Here is a 13638-nt window from a genome sequence, read left to right on the forward strand (position 1 = left end):
CTCCTTCACGCACTTACACACTCTTTCACCCTCCTTCACCCTCCTTCACCCACTTACACACTCTTTCACCCTCCTTCACCCTCCTTCACCCACTTACACACTCTTTCACCCTCCTTCACCCACTTGCACCCTCTTTCACCCTCCTTCACCCTCCTTCACCCTCCTTCACCCTCTTACAGTCTCTTTCACCCTCCTTCACACTCTTACACCCTCTTTCACCCTCCTTCAACCTCTTACACCCTCTTTCACCCTCCTTCACCCTCCTTCACCCACTTACAACCTCTTTCACCCTCCTTCACCCTCCTTCACCCTCTTACACCCTCTTTCACCCTCTTCACCCTCCTTCACCCACTTACAACCTCTTTCACCCTCTTTCACCCTCCTTCACCCACTTACACCCTCTTTCACCCTCCTTCATCCTCCTTCACCCACTTACACCCTCTTTCACCCTCCTTCACCCTCCCTCACCCTCCTTCACCCACTTCCACCCTCTTCCATCCTCCTTCATCCACTTACACCCTCTTTCACCCTCCTTCGCCCTCCTTCACCCTCCTTCACCCTCCTTCACCCTCTTACACACTCTTACACCCTCCTTCACCCTCCTTCACCCTCCTTCACCCCCTTACATCCTCTTTCAGCCTCCGTCGCCCTCCTTCACCCTCCTTCACCCTCTTACACCCTCTTTCACCCTCCTTCACCCTCCCTTCAATCTCCTTCACCCTCTTAAAGTCTCTTTCACCCTCCTTCACACTCTTACGCCCTCTTCACCCTTCTTCAACCTCTTACACCCTCTTTCACCCTCCTTCACCCTCCTTCACCCTCCTTCACCCTCCTTCACCCACTTACAACCTCTTTCACCCTCCTTCACCCTCCTTCACCCTCTTACACCCTCTTTCACCCTCTTTCACCCTCCTTCACCCACTTACACCCTCTTTCACCCTCTTCACCCTCCTTCACCCACTTACACCCTCTTTCACCCTCCTTCATCCTCCTTCACCCACTTACACCCTCTTCCATCCTTCACCCATTTACACCCTCTTTCACCCCCCTTCACCCTCCCTCACCCTCCTTCACCCACTTCCACCCTCTTTCACCCTCCTTCACCCTCCTTCACCCTTCTTCCCCCCTCCTTCACCCACTTTCACCCTCCTTCACCCTCCTTCACCCTCCTTCAACCTCCTTCACCCTCTTTCACCCTCCTTCCCCCTCCTTCACCCACTTACAACCTCTTTCACCCTCCTTCACCCTCCTTCACCCTCCTTCCCCCTCCTTCACCCACTTACACCCTCCTTCACCCTCCTTCCCCCTCCTTCACCCACTTACAACCTCTTTCACCCTCTTTAACCCTCCTTCACCCTCCTTCACCCTCTTTCACCCTCCTTCCCCCTCCTTCACCCACTTACAACCTCCTTCACCCTCCTTCACCCTCTTACACCCTCCTTCACCCTCCTTCACCCTCTTACAACCTCTTTCACCCTCCTTCACCCTCCTTCACCCACTTACACCCTCTTCCATCCTCCTTCACCCACTTACACCCTCTTTCACCCTCCTTCACCCTCCTTCCCCCTCCTTCACCCTCCTTCACCCACTTCCACCCTCTTCCATCCTCCTTCACCCACTTACACCCTCTTTCACCCTCCTTCACCCTCTTACACCCTCTTTCACCCTCCTTCGCCCTCTTACACCCTCTTTCACCCTCCTTCACCCTCTTACACCCTCTTCCACCCTCCTTCGCCCTCCTTCGCCCTCCTTCACCCTACTTCACCCTCCTTCCCCCTCCTTCACCCACTTACAACCTCTTTCACCCTCCTTCACCCTCCTTCACCCTCTTACACTCTCTTTCATGCTCCTTCACCCTCTTACAGCCCCTTTCACACTCCTTCACCCTCCTTCACCCTCTTACACCCTCTTTCACCCTCCTTCCCCCTCCTTCACCCACTTACAACCTCTTTCACCCTCCTTCACCCTCTTGCATGCTCCTTCACTCTCTTACACCCCCTTTCACCCACTTACACCCTCTTTCACGCTCCTTCCCCCACTTAAACACTCTTTCACCCTCCTTCACCCTCCCTCACCCTCCTTCACTCTCCTTCACCCTCTTACACCCTCTTTCACCCTCTTTCACCCACTTACACCCTCTTTCACGCTCCTTCACCCACTTACACACTCTTTCACCCTCCTTCACCCTCCTTCACCCTCTTACACCCTCTTTCAACCTCTTTCACCCTCCTTCACCCTCTTACACCCTCTTTCATCCGCTTTCAACTTCCTTCACCCTCTTACACCCTCTTTCACCCTCCTTCAACCTCCTTCACCCTCTTACACCCTCTTTCACCCTCCTTCCCCGTCTTACACCCTCTTTCGACCTCTTTCACCCTCCTTCACCCTCTTACACACTCTTACACCCTCCTTCACCCTCCTTCACCCTCCTTCACCCTCTTACAACCTCTTTCACCCTCCTTCACCCTCCTTCACCCACTTACACCCTCTTCCATCCTCCTTCACCCACTTACACCCTCTTTCACCCTCCTTCACCCTCCTTCCCCCTCCTTCACCCTCCTTCACCCACTTCCACCCTCTTCCATCCTCCTTCACCCACTTACACCCTCCTTCACCCTCCTTCACCCTCTTACACCCTCTTTCACCCTCCTTCGCCCTCTTACACCCTCTTTCACCCTCCTTCACCCTCTTACACACTCTTTCACCCTCTTTCACCCTCCTTCATCCTCTTACACACTCCTTCACCCTCCTTCACCCTCCTTCACCCACTTGAAACCTCTTTCACTCTCCTTCACCCTCTTACAGCCTCTTTCACCCTCTTTCACCCTCTTACATCCTCTTTCACCCTCCTTCACCCTCCTTCACCCTCTTTCACACTCCTTCACCTTCTTACACCCTCCTTCAGCCTCCTTCAGCCTCCTTCACCCTCTTCCACCCTCTTTCACCCACTTACACCCTCTTTCACGCTCCTTCCCCCACTTACACCCTCTTTCACGCTCCTTCACCCTCTTACACCCTCTTTCAACCTCTTTCACCCTCCCTCACCCTCTTACACCCTCTTTCACCCTCTTACACCCTCTTTCATCCGCTTTCAACCTCCTTCACCCTGTTACACCCTCTTTCACCCTCCTTCCCCCTCTTACACCCTCTTTCGACCTCTTTCACCCTCCTTCACCCTCCTTCACCCTCTTTCACCCTCTTTCACCCTCCTTCACCCTGCTTCACCCACTTACACCCTCTTTCACCCTCCTTCACCCTCCTTCACCCTCCTTCACCCTCCTTCACCGTCTTACACGCTCTTTCACCCTCCTTCACCCTCTTACACCCTCTTACACCCTCTTTCACACTCTTTCACCCTCCTTCACCCTCTTACACCCTCTTTCACCCTCCTTCACCCTCCCTCACCCTCCTTCACCCTCCTTCACCCTCTTACACACTCTTTCACCCTCCTTCACCCACTTACACCCTCTTTCACCCTCCTTCGCCCTCCTTCACCCTCCTTCACCCTCTTACACACTCTTACACCCTCCTTCACCCTCCTTCACCCTCCTTCACCCTCTTACATCCTCTTTCAGCCTCCTTCGCCCTCCTTCACCCTCCTTCACCCTCTTTCACCCTCCTTCACCCTCCTTCACCCTCCTTCACCCACTTACAACCTCTTTCACCCTCCTTCACCCTCCTTCACCCTCTTACACCCTCTTACACCCTCTTTCACCCTCCTTCACCCTCCTTCACCCTCTTTCACACTCCTTCACCTTCTTACACCCTCCTTCAGCCTCCTTCAGCCTCCTTCACCCTCTTCCACCCTCTTTCACCCACTTACACCCTCTTTCACGCTCCTTCCCCCACTTACACCCTCTTTCACGCTCCTTCACCCTCTTACACCCTCTTTCAACCTCTTTCACCCTCCCTCACCCTCTTTCACCCTCTTTCACCCTCCTTCACCCACTTACACCCTCTTTCACCCACTTTCACCCTCCTTCACCCTCCTTCCCACTCCTTCACCCTCTTTCACGCTCCTTCACCTTCCTTCACCCTCCTTCACCCTCCTTCACCCTCTTACACCCTCCTTCACACTCCTTCACCCTCCTTCACCCTCTTACACCCTCTTACACCCTCTTTCACCCTCTTTCACCCACTTACACCCTCTTTCACGCTCCTTCACGCACTTACACACTCTTTCACCCTCCTTCACCCTCCTTCACCCACTTACACACTCTTTCACCCTCCTTCACCCTCCTTCACCCACTTACACACTCTTTCACCCTCCTTCACCCACTTGCACCCTCTTTCACCCTCCTTCACCCTCCTTCACCCTCCTTCACCCTCTTACAGTCTCTTTCACCCTCCTTCACACTCTTACACCCTCTTTCACGCTCCTTCAACCTCTTACACCCTCTTTCACCCTCCTTCACCCTCCTTCACCCACTTACAACCTCTTTCACCCTCCTTCACCCTCCTTCACCCTCTTACACCCTCTTTCACCCTCTTTCACCCTCCTTCACCCACTTACAACCTCTTTCACCCTCTTTCACCCTCCTTCACCCACTTACACCCTCTTTCACCCTCCTTCATCCTCCTTCACCCACTTACACCCTCTTTCACCCTCCTTCACCCTCCCTCACCCTCCTTCACCCACTTCCACCCTCTTCCATCCTCCTTCATCCACTTACACCCTCTTTCACCCTCCTTCGCCCTCCTTCACCCTCCTTCACCCTCCTTCACCCTCTTACACACTCTTACACCCTCCTTCACCCTCCTTCACCCTCCTTCACCCCCTTACATCCTCTTTCAGCCTCCGTCGCCCTCCTTCACCCTCCTTCACCCTCTTACACCCTCTTTCACCCTCCTTCACCCTCCTTCAATCTCCTTCACCCTCTTACAGTCTCTTTCACCCTCCTTCACACTCTTACGCCCTCTTTCACCCTTCTTCAACCTCTTACACCCTCTTTCACCCTCCTTCACCCTCCTTCACCCTCCTTCACCCTCCTTCACCCACTTACAACCTCTTTCACCCTCCTTCACCCTCCTTCACCCTCTTACACCCTCTTTCACCCTCTTTCACCCTCCTTCACCCACTTACACCCTCTTTCACCCTCTTTCACCCTCCTTCACCCACTTACACCCTCTTTCACCCTCCTTCATCCTCCTTCACCCACTTACACCCTCTTCCATCCTTCACCCATTTACACCCTCTTTCACCCTCCTTCACCCTCCCTCACCCTCCTTCACCCACTTCCACCCTCTTTCACCCTCCTTCACCCTCCTTCACCCTTCTTCCCCCTCCTTCACCCACTTTCACCCTCCTTCACCCTCCTTCACCCTCCTTCAACCTCCTTCACCCTCTTTCACCCTCCTTCCCCCTCCTTCACCCACTTACAACCTCTTTCACCCTCCTTCACCCTCCTTCACCCTCCTTCCCCCTCCTTCACCCACTTACACCCTCCTTCACCCTCCTTCCCCCTCCTTCACCCACTTACAACCTCTTTCACCCTCTTTAACCCTCCTTCACCCTCCTTCACCCTCTTTCACCCTCCTTCCCCCTCCTTCACCCACTTACAACCTCCTTCACCCTCCTTCACCCTCTTACACCCTCCTTCACCCTCCTTCACCCTCTTACAACCTCTTTCACCCTCCTTCACCCTCCTTCACCCACTTACACCCTCTTCCATCCTCCTTCACCCACTTACACCCTCTTTCACCCTCCCTACCCCTCCTTCCCCCTCCTTCACCCTCCTTCACCCCACTTCCACCCTCTTCCATCCTCCTTCACCCACTTACACCCTCTTTCACCCTCCTTCACCCTCTTACACCCTCTTTCACCCTCCTTCGCCCTCTTACACCCTCTTTCACCCTCCTTCACCCTCTTACACCCTCTTCCACCCTCCTTCGCCCTCCTTCGCCCTCCTTCACCCTACTTCACCCTCCTTCCCCCTCCTTCACCCACTTACAACCTCTTTCACCCTCCTTCACCCTCCTTCACCCTCTTACACTCTCTTTCACGCTCCTTCACCCTCTTACACCCCCTTTCACACTCCTTCACCCTCCTTCACCCTCTTACACCCTCTTTCACCCACTTACACCCTCTTTCACGCTCCTTCCCCCACTTACACCCTCTTTCACCCTCCTTCACCCTCCCTCACCCTCCTTCACCCTCCTTCACCCTCTTACACCCTCTTACACCCTCTTTCACCCTCTTTCACCCACTTACACCCTCTTTCACGCTCCTTCACCCACTTACACACTCTTTCACACTCCTTCACCCTCCTTCACCCTCTTACACCCTCTTTCAACCTCTTTCACCCTCCTTCACCCTCTTACACCCTCTTACACCCTCTTTCATCAGCTTTCAACGTCCTTCACCCTCTTACACCCTCTTTCACCCTCCTTCAACCTCCTTCACCCTCTTACACCCTCTTTCACCCTCCTTCCCCGTTTTACACCCTCTTTCGACCTCTTTCACCCTCCTTCACCCTCTTTCACCCTCCTTCACCCTGCTTCACCCACTTACGCCCTCTTTCACCCTCCTTCACCCACTTACACCCTCTTTCACCCTCTTTCACCCTCCTTCACACTCCTTCACCCTCTTACACGCTCTTTCACCCTCCTTCAGCCTCTTAACATAAGAACATAAGAAATAGGAGCAGGAGTAGGCCATCTAGCCCCTCGAGCCTGCCCCGCCATTCAATAAGATCATGGCTGATCTGACGTGGATCAGTACCACTTACCCGCCTGATCCCCATAACCCTTAATTCCCTTACCGATCAGGAATCCATCCATCCGCGCTTTAAACATATTCAGCGAGGTAGCCTCCACCACCTCAGTGGGCAGAGAATTCCAGAGATTCACCACCCTTTGGGAGAAGAAGTTCCTCCTCAACTCTGTCTTAAACCGACCCCCCTTTATTTTGAGGCTGTGTCCTCTAGTTTTAACTTCCTTACTAAGTGGAAAGAATCTCTCCGCCTCCACCCTATCCAGCCCCCGCATTATCTTATAAGTCTCCATAAGATCCCCCCTCATCCTTCTAAACTCCAACGAGTACAAACCCAATCTCCTCAGCCTCTCCTCATAATCCAAACCCCTCATCTCCGGTATCAACCTGGTGAACCTTCTCTGCACTCCCTCCAATGCCAATATATCCTTCCTCATATAAGGGGACCAATCCTGCACACAGTATTCCAGCTGCGGCCTCACCAATGCCCTGTACAGGTGCATCAAGACATCCCTGCTTTTATATTCTATCCCCCTCGCGATATAGGCCAACATCCCATTTGCCTTCTTGATCACCTGTTGTACCTGCAGACTGGGCTTTTGCATCTCATGCACAAGGACCCCCAGGTCCCTTTCACGGAGCATGTTTTAATTTGTTTCCATTGAGATAGTAATCCCATTTGTTATTATTTCCTCCAAAGTGTATAACCTCGCATTTCTCAACGTTATACTCCATTTGCCATATCCTCGCCCACTCACTCAGCCTGTCCAAATCTCTCTGCAGATCTTCTCCGTCCTCCACACGATTCACTTTTCCACTTATCTTTGTGTCGTCTGCAAACTTCGTTACCCTACACTCCGTCCCCTCCTCCAGATCATCTATATAAATGGTAAATAGTTGCGGCCCGAGTACCGATTCCTGCGGCACGCCACTAGTTACCTTCCTCCAACCGGAAAAACACCCATTTATTCCGACTCTTTGCTTCCTGTCGGATAGCCAGTCCCCAATCCACTTTAACACACTACCCCCAACTCCGTGTGCCCTAATCTTCTTCAGCAGCCTTTTATGGGGCACCTTATCAAACGCCTTTTGGAAATCCAAAAACACCGCATCCACCGGTTCTCCTCCATCAACCGCCCTAGTCACATCTTCATAAAAATCCAACATGTTCGTCAAGCACGACTTTCCCCTCATGAATCCATGCTGCGTCTGATTGATCGAACCATTTCTATCCAGATGCCCTGCTATCTCCTCTTTAATAATGGATTCCAGCATTTTCCCTACTACAGACGTTAAGCTGACCGGCTTATAGTTACCCGCCTTTTGTCTCCTTCCTTTTTTAAACAGCGGCGTAACATTAGCCGTTTTCCAATCAACCGGCACTACCCCAGAATGCAACGAGTTTTGATAAATAATCATTAACGCATCCACTATTACCTCTGACATTTCTTTCAATACCCTGGGATGCATTCCATCCGGACCCGGGGACTTGTCCACCTTCAGTCCCATTAGTCTACCCAGCACTGCCTCTCTGGTAACATTAATTGTATTAAGTATTTCTCCTGCTGCCAACCCTCTATCGTTAATATTTGGCAAACTATTTGTGTCCTCCACGGTGAAGACCGACACAAAAAACTTATTTAAAGACTCAGCCATATCCTCATTTCCCACTATTAACTCCCCCCTCTCGTCCTCCAAGGGTCCAACATTCACTCTAGCCACTCTATTCCTTTTTATATATTTATAAAAACTTTTACTATGATTTTTTATATTAATTGCTAGCCTAGCTTCATAGTCTATCCTTCCTTTCTTTATCGCTTTCTTAGTCTCTCTTTGTTGTTTCTTAAATTTTTCCCAATCACTTGTTTCTCCACTATTTTTGGCCACTCTGTACGCAGCTGTTTTTATTTTAATACTCTCCTTTATTTCCTTCGTTATCCACGGCTGGTTCTCCCTTTTCTTACAATCCTTGTTTTTTGCTGGAATATATTTTTGCTGAGAACTGAAAAGGATCTCCTTAAAAATCCTCCACTGTTCCTCAGCTATCCTACCTGCCAGCCTGCTCTCCCAGTCTACCTTAGCCAATTCATCCCTCATCCTATCATATTTCCCTCTGTTCAAACAGAGGACACTGGTTTGGGACCAAACTTTCTCCTCTTCCATCTGAATCAGAAATTCGACCATATTGTGGTCACTAGACGCAAGAGGGTCCTTCACAATAAGATCCTTAATTCTACCTACCTCGTTACACAATACCAGATCCAAAATAGCTCGTTCCCTCGTCGGTTCCGTAACATGCTGTTCAAGGAAACTATCCCGACAGCATTCTAAGAACTCTTCCTCCATTCCACCCTTACCGACTTGAGTCTGCCAGTCAATGTGCATGTTGAAGTCCCCCATGATTATTGCCGTTCCGTTTTTACACGCATCCCTTATCTGCTTGTTTATAGCCCTCCCTACCTCAACATTATTATTTGGGGGCCTATATACCACACCTACTAGTGTCTTTCTCCCTCTACTATTCCTCATCTCTACCCATAATGATTCCACGTCTTGTTCCTCAGAGCCTATGTCATCCCTCAGTACTACCCTGATATTATCTCTTATTAATAGCGCGACCCCACCACCTTTTCCTTCCTGTCTATTCTTCCTAAACGCCTGAAACCCCTGGATATTCATCTCCCAGTCTTGGTCACCTTTCAGCCACGTTTCTGTAATGGCCACTAGATCGTACCCACTTGTGCTGATTTGCACCATCAACTCATTTACTTTGTTCCGAATGCTTCGTGCATTCAGGCAAAGTGTCCTTATTCCAGCTTTTATCTGGACCCGCTTTGATGAGTCGCGAACACCCTCTCCCTCTACTCCCTTATCTAAATTACCGCCTTCATTCACTTGCACCCTCTCCTCTACCATTAATTTTGTAATTCCCCTTACCCCTGCATCCTCCCCCCCATCAATTAGTTCCTTGATCCTAGTCAACTCTTCTAGCTCCCCTCCCCCCAACCTATCTAGTTTAAATTCTCCCCAGTAGCCTTAGCCAACCTACCGGCCAGGATATTGGTCCCCCTGTGATTCAAGTTCCACCCGTTTTTTGTATACAGATCACCCCTGCCCCTAAAGAGGTCCCAATGGTCCAGGAACCTGAATCCCTGCCCCCTGCACCAGTCCCTCAGCCACACATTCATCTTCCACCTCACTCCATTCCTGCCCTCACCTTCCCGTGGCACAGGCAGTAATCCTGAGATTACTACCTTTGCTTTTCTCTTTCTCAGCTGTCTCCCTAATTCCCTGTACTCCCTTTTCATGACCCCTTCTCCCTTCCTACCCACATCAGCGGTACCAATATGTACCGCTACCTCAGGCTCCTCTCCCTCCCACCTCAGGATTTCCGGGACGCGACTAGCGACATCCTGGATCCCGGCCCCAGGGAGGCAGACCACCATGCGAGACTCCCGCCTACCTCCGCAGAAACGCCTGTCTGTCCCCTTCACCACCGAGTCCCCGATTAATACCGCCTTCCTCCTCTTTTCCTTAGCCCTCTGAGTTACAGGGCTGGACTCCACTCCGGAGACACGGCCACTGCTGCTTCCCCCAGGCGGGCTGTCCCCCCCAGCAGTACTCAAGCAGGAGTACTTGTTGTGCAGGGGCAAATCCACCGGGGTGCTCTCAACCACCCTAGCCTTACCCTTCCTGGCCGTCACCCAGTTGGCCTCCTGCCGTGGCCCTGGTGTGACCACCTGATGATAGCTCTTGTCTATCACCTCCTCATTCTCCCTTAACAGCCTAAGATCCTTGAGCTGCAGTTCCAGCTCCCTAACACGGTCCCTCAGGAACCGCAGCTCGACACACCCCTCACAGATGTGGATGTCCGGGAGGCCAGATGCCTCCAGGACCTCCCATATCCTACACTGGGAACAACACACTGGTTTCACACTCATACTGGACACTTTATGTCAAGTAAGACAGTGAAAAGTTAATAAGAATGTAAGGAAACAAAAACTCACCCCTGCTCGTCCAAGCCCTGTGAGTCAAAGCCCTGACAGCTCACTCAACTTCCCACTCACTCAACTTCCCACTCACCCTCTTACACCCTCTTTCACCCTCTTACACCCTCTTTCAAACTCTGTCACCCTTCTACACCCTCTTACACCCTCTTTCACCTTCCTTCACCCTCCTTCACCCTCCTTCACCCTCCTTCACCCACTTACATCCTCTTTCACCCTCCTTCACCCTCCTTCACCCACTTACACCCTCCTTCACCCTCCTTCACCCTCTTTCACCCTCCTTCACCCTCTTACACCTTCTTTCACCCTGTTGCATCCTCTTTCACCCTCCTTCACCCTCTTACACCCTCTTTCACCCTGTTGCACCCTCTTTCACCCTCCTCCAACCTCCTTCACCCTCTTACACCCTCTTTCACCCTCCTTCCCCCTCTTGCACCCTCTTTCGACCTCTTTCACCCTCCTTCACCCTCTTGCACCCTCTTTCACCCTCCTTCACCCTCCTTCACCCACTTACACCGTCTTTCACCCTCCTTTAACCACTTACAGCCTCTTTCACCATCCTTCACCCTCCTTCACTCTCTTACACCCTCTTTCACCCTCCTTCACCCTCTTACACCCTTTTTCACCCTCTTACACCCTCTTTCACCCTCCATCACCCTCTGACACCCTCTTTCAACCTCTTTCCCCCACCTTCACTCTCTTACACCCTCTTTCACCCTCCTTCACCATCCTTCACCCACGTACACCCTCTTTCACCTCCGACACCCTCCTTCACCCACTTACACCCTCTTTCACCCTGCTTCACCCTCCTTCACCCTCCTTCACCCACTTACACCCTCCTTCACCCTCCTTCACCCTCCTTCACCCTATTACACCCTCTTTCACCCTCCTTCACCCTCCTTCACCCTCTTACACCCTCTTCCACCCTCCTTCACCCTCATTCACCCTCATTCACCCTCTTACACCCTCTTTCACCCTCCTTCACCCTCCTTCACCCTCTTACACCCTCTTTCACCCTCTTTCACCCACTTACACCCTCTTTCACGCTCCTTCACCCTCTTACACCCTCTTACACCCTCTTTCACCCTCTTTCACCCTCCTTCACCCTCCTTCACCCACTTACACTCTTTCACCCTCCTTCGCCCTCTTACACCCTCTTTCATCCGCTTTCAACTTCCTTCACCCTATTACACCCTCTTTCACCCTCCTTCACCCTCCTTCACCCTCTTACACCCTCTTCCACCCTCCTTCACCCTCATTCACCCTCATTCACCCTCTTACACCCTCTTTCACCCTCCTTCACACTCTTACACCCTCCTTCACCTTCCTTCACCCTCTTACACCCTCTTTCACCCTCTTTCACCCACTTACACCCTCTTTCACCCTCTTACACCCTCTTACACCCTCTTACACCCTCTTTCACCCTCTTTCACCCTCTTCACCCTCCTTCACCCACTTACACACTCTTTCACCCTCCTTCGCCCTCTTACACCCTCTTTCATCCGCTTTCAACTTCCTTCACCCTATTACACCCTCTTTCACCCTCCTTCACCCTCCTTCACCCTCTTACACCCTCTTCCACCCTCCTTCACCCTCATTCACCCTCATTCACCCTCTTACACCCTCTTTCACCCTCCTTCACACTCTTACACCCTCCTTCACCCTCCTTCACCCTCTTACACCCTCTTTCACCCTCTTTCACCCACTTACACCCTCTTTCACGCTCCTTCACCCTCTTACACCCTCTTACACCCTCTTTCACCCTCTTTCACCCTCCTTCACCCTCCTTCACCCACTTACACACTCTTTCACCCTCCTTCGCCCTCTTACACCCTCTTTCATCCGCTTTCAACTTCCTTCACCCTCTTACACCCTCTTTCACCCTCCTTCAACCTCCTTCACCCTCTTACACCCTCTTTCACCCTCCTTCCCCCTTACATCCTCTTTCGACCTCTTACACCCTCCTTCACCCTCTTACACCCTCTTTCACCCTCCTTCACCCTCTTACACCCTCTTTCACCCTCCTTCACCCTCCTTCACCCTCTTTCACCCTCCATCAGTGGGGAGTGTGAACATTTTTGGGTGCTGGGCAGAGAGTGAACATTGCTGGGGACTGGGTGGGGAGGTGAACATTGCTGGGGTTGCTCTGGTCGCCCTTGTGCTTGGACATCCCAGGTAATTTACTTGCTGCCAGGTAGGTTTCACACCTGCTCTGGAAAGTTGTCAGCAATTTTCTGTAAAAACTAGGGTGAGTGTAGCAGAAACAGCCCAGATCTCTGTGGTTTGAATAATCTGATCCCACTGTCATCGGAACCATGGAACATTCCCGATAATACATTCATTAACAATACAGCTATTTGTCACAAACATGTTACAAGAAATCAAACATATGTACCCTTCAGAAGATAACTAAACAAATCACGTTTGCAATGATTTTTAGACCTTTTTTCCCCCAATGTAAGTCGGATGTCCGATCCAAATCCACCTTTAACTACAGTTGTCCAACGAGGAATCTAGTTCTTTATTCAGCCAAGGACATTGGAGGCTCCTTCACAATGACCATGTGTTTAAATTTCTTCAGTAATTTCATCACTCCTCGTTGATGTTGCTTTTGCCTTCAAAAGCTTTACCGATAAATGGAACAGTAGCTCTCTTTCCTGTTCACATGCACAATCCACTAGGAAATAATTCAAGTCACTTCAGTTATTGGCTTCTTTCAAACTGTTGCTTGGAAAATTAAATACAGAGTTTATCTGATAAAGCACAGGTCTCCTAGTTCCTCGGCATTTCAGAAGGAGGCAAACTCTGACATAGTCCATCAGCATCGCTTCTGTCAATATCTCTTGCCACTTTCAAAGCACTTAAGTTAGCTAAGCAGACATTTAAGCTCCATATCTGTGTGTGAGGCTTTTCCAAAGT

The sequence above is a fragment of the Mustelus asterias genome, chromosome 27, assembly GCF_964213995.1.
Source record: "Mustelus asterias chromosome 27, sMusAst1.hap1.1, whole genome shotgun sequence".
Lineage (NCBI taxonomy): Eukaryota > Metazoa > Chordata > Chondrichthyes > Carcharhiniformes > Triakidae > Mustelus > Mustelus asterias.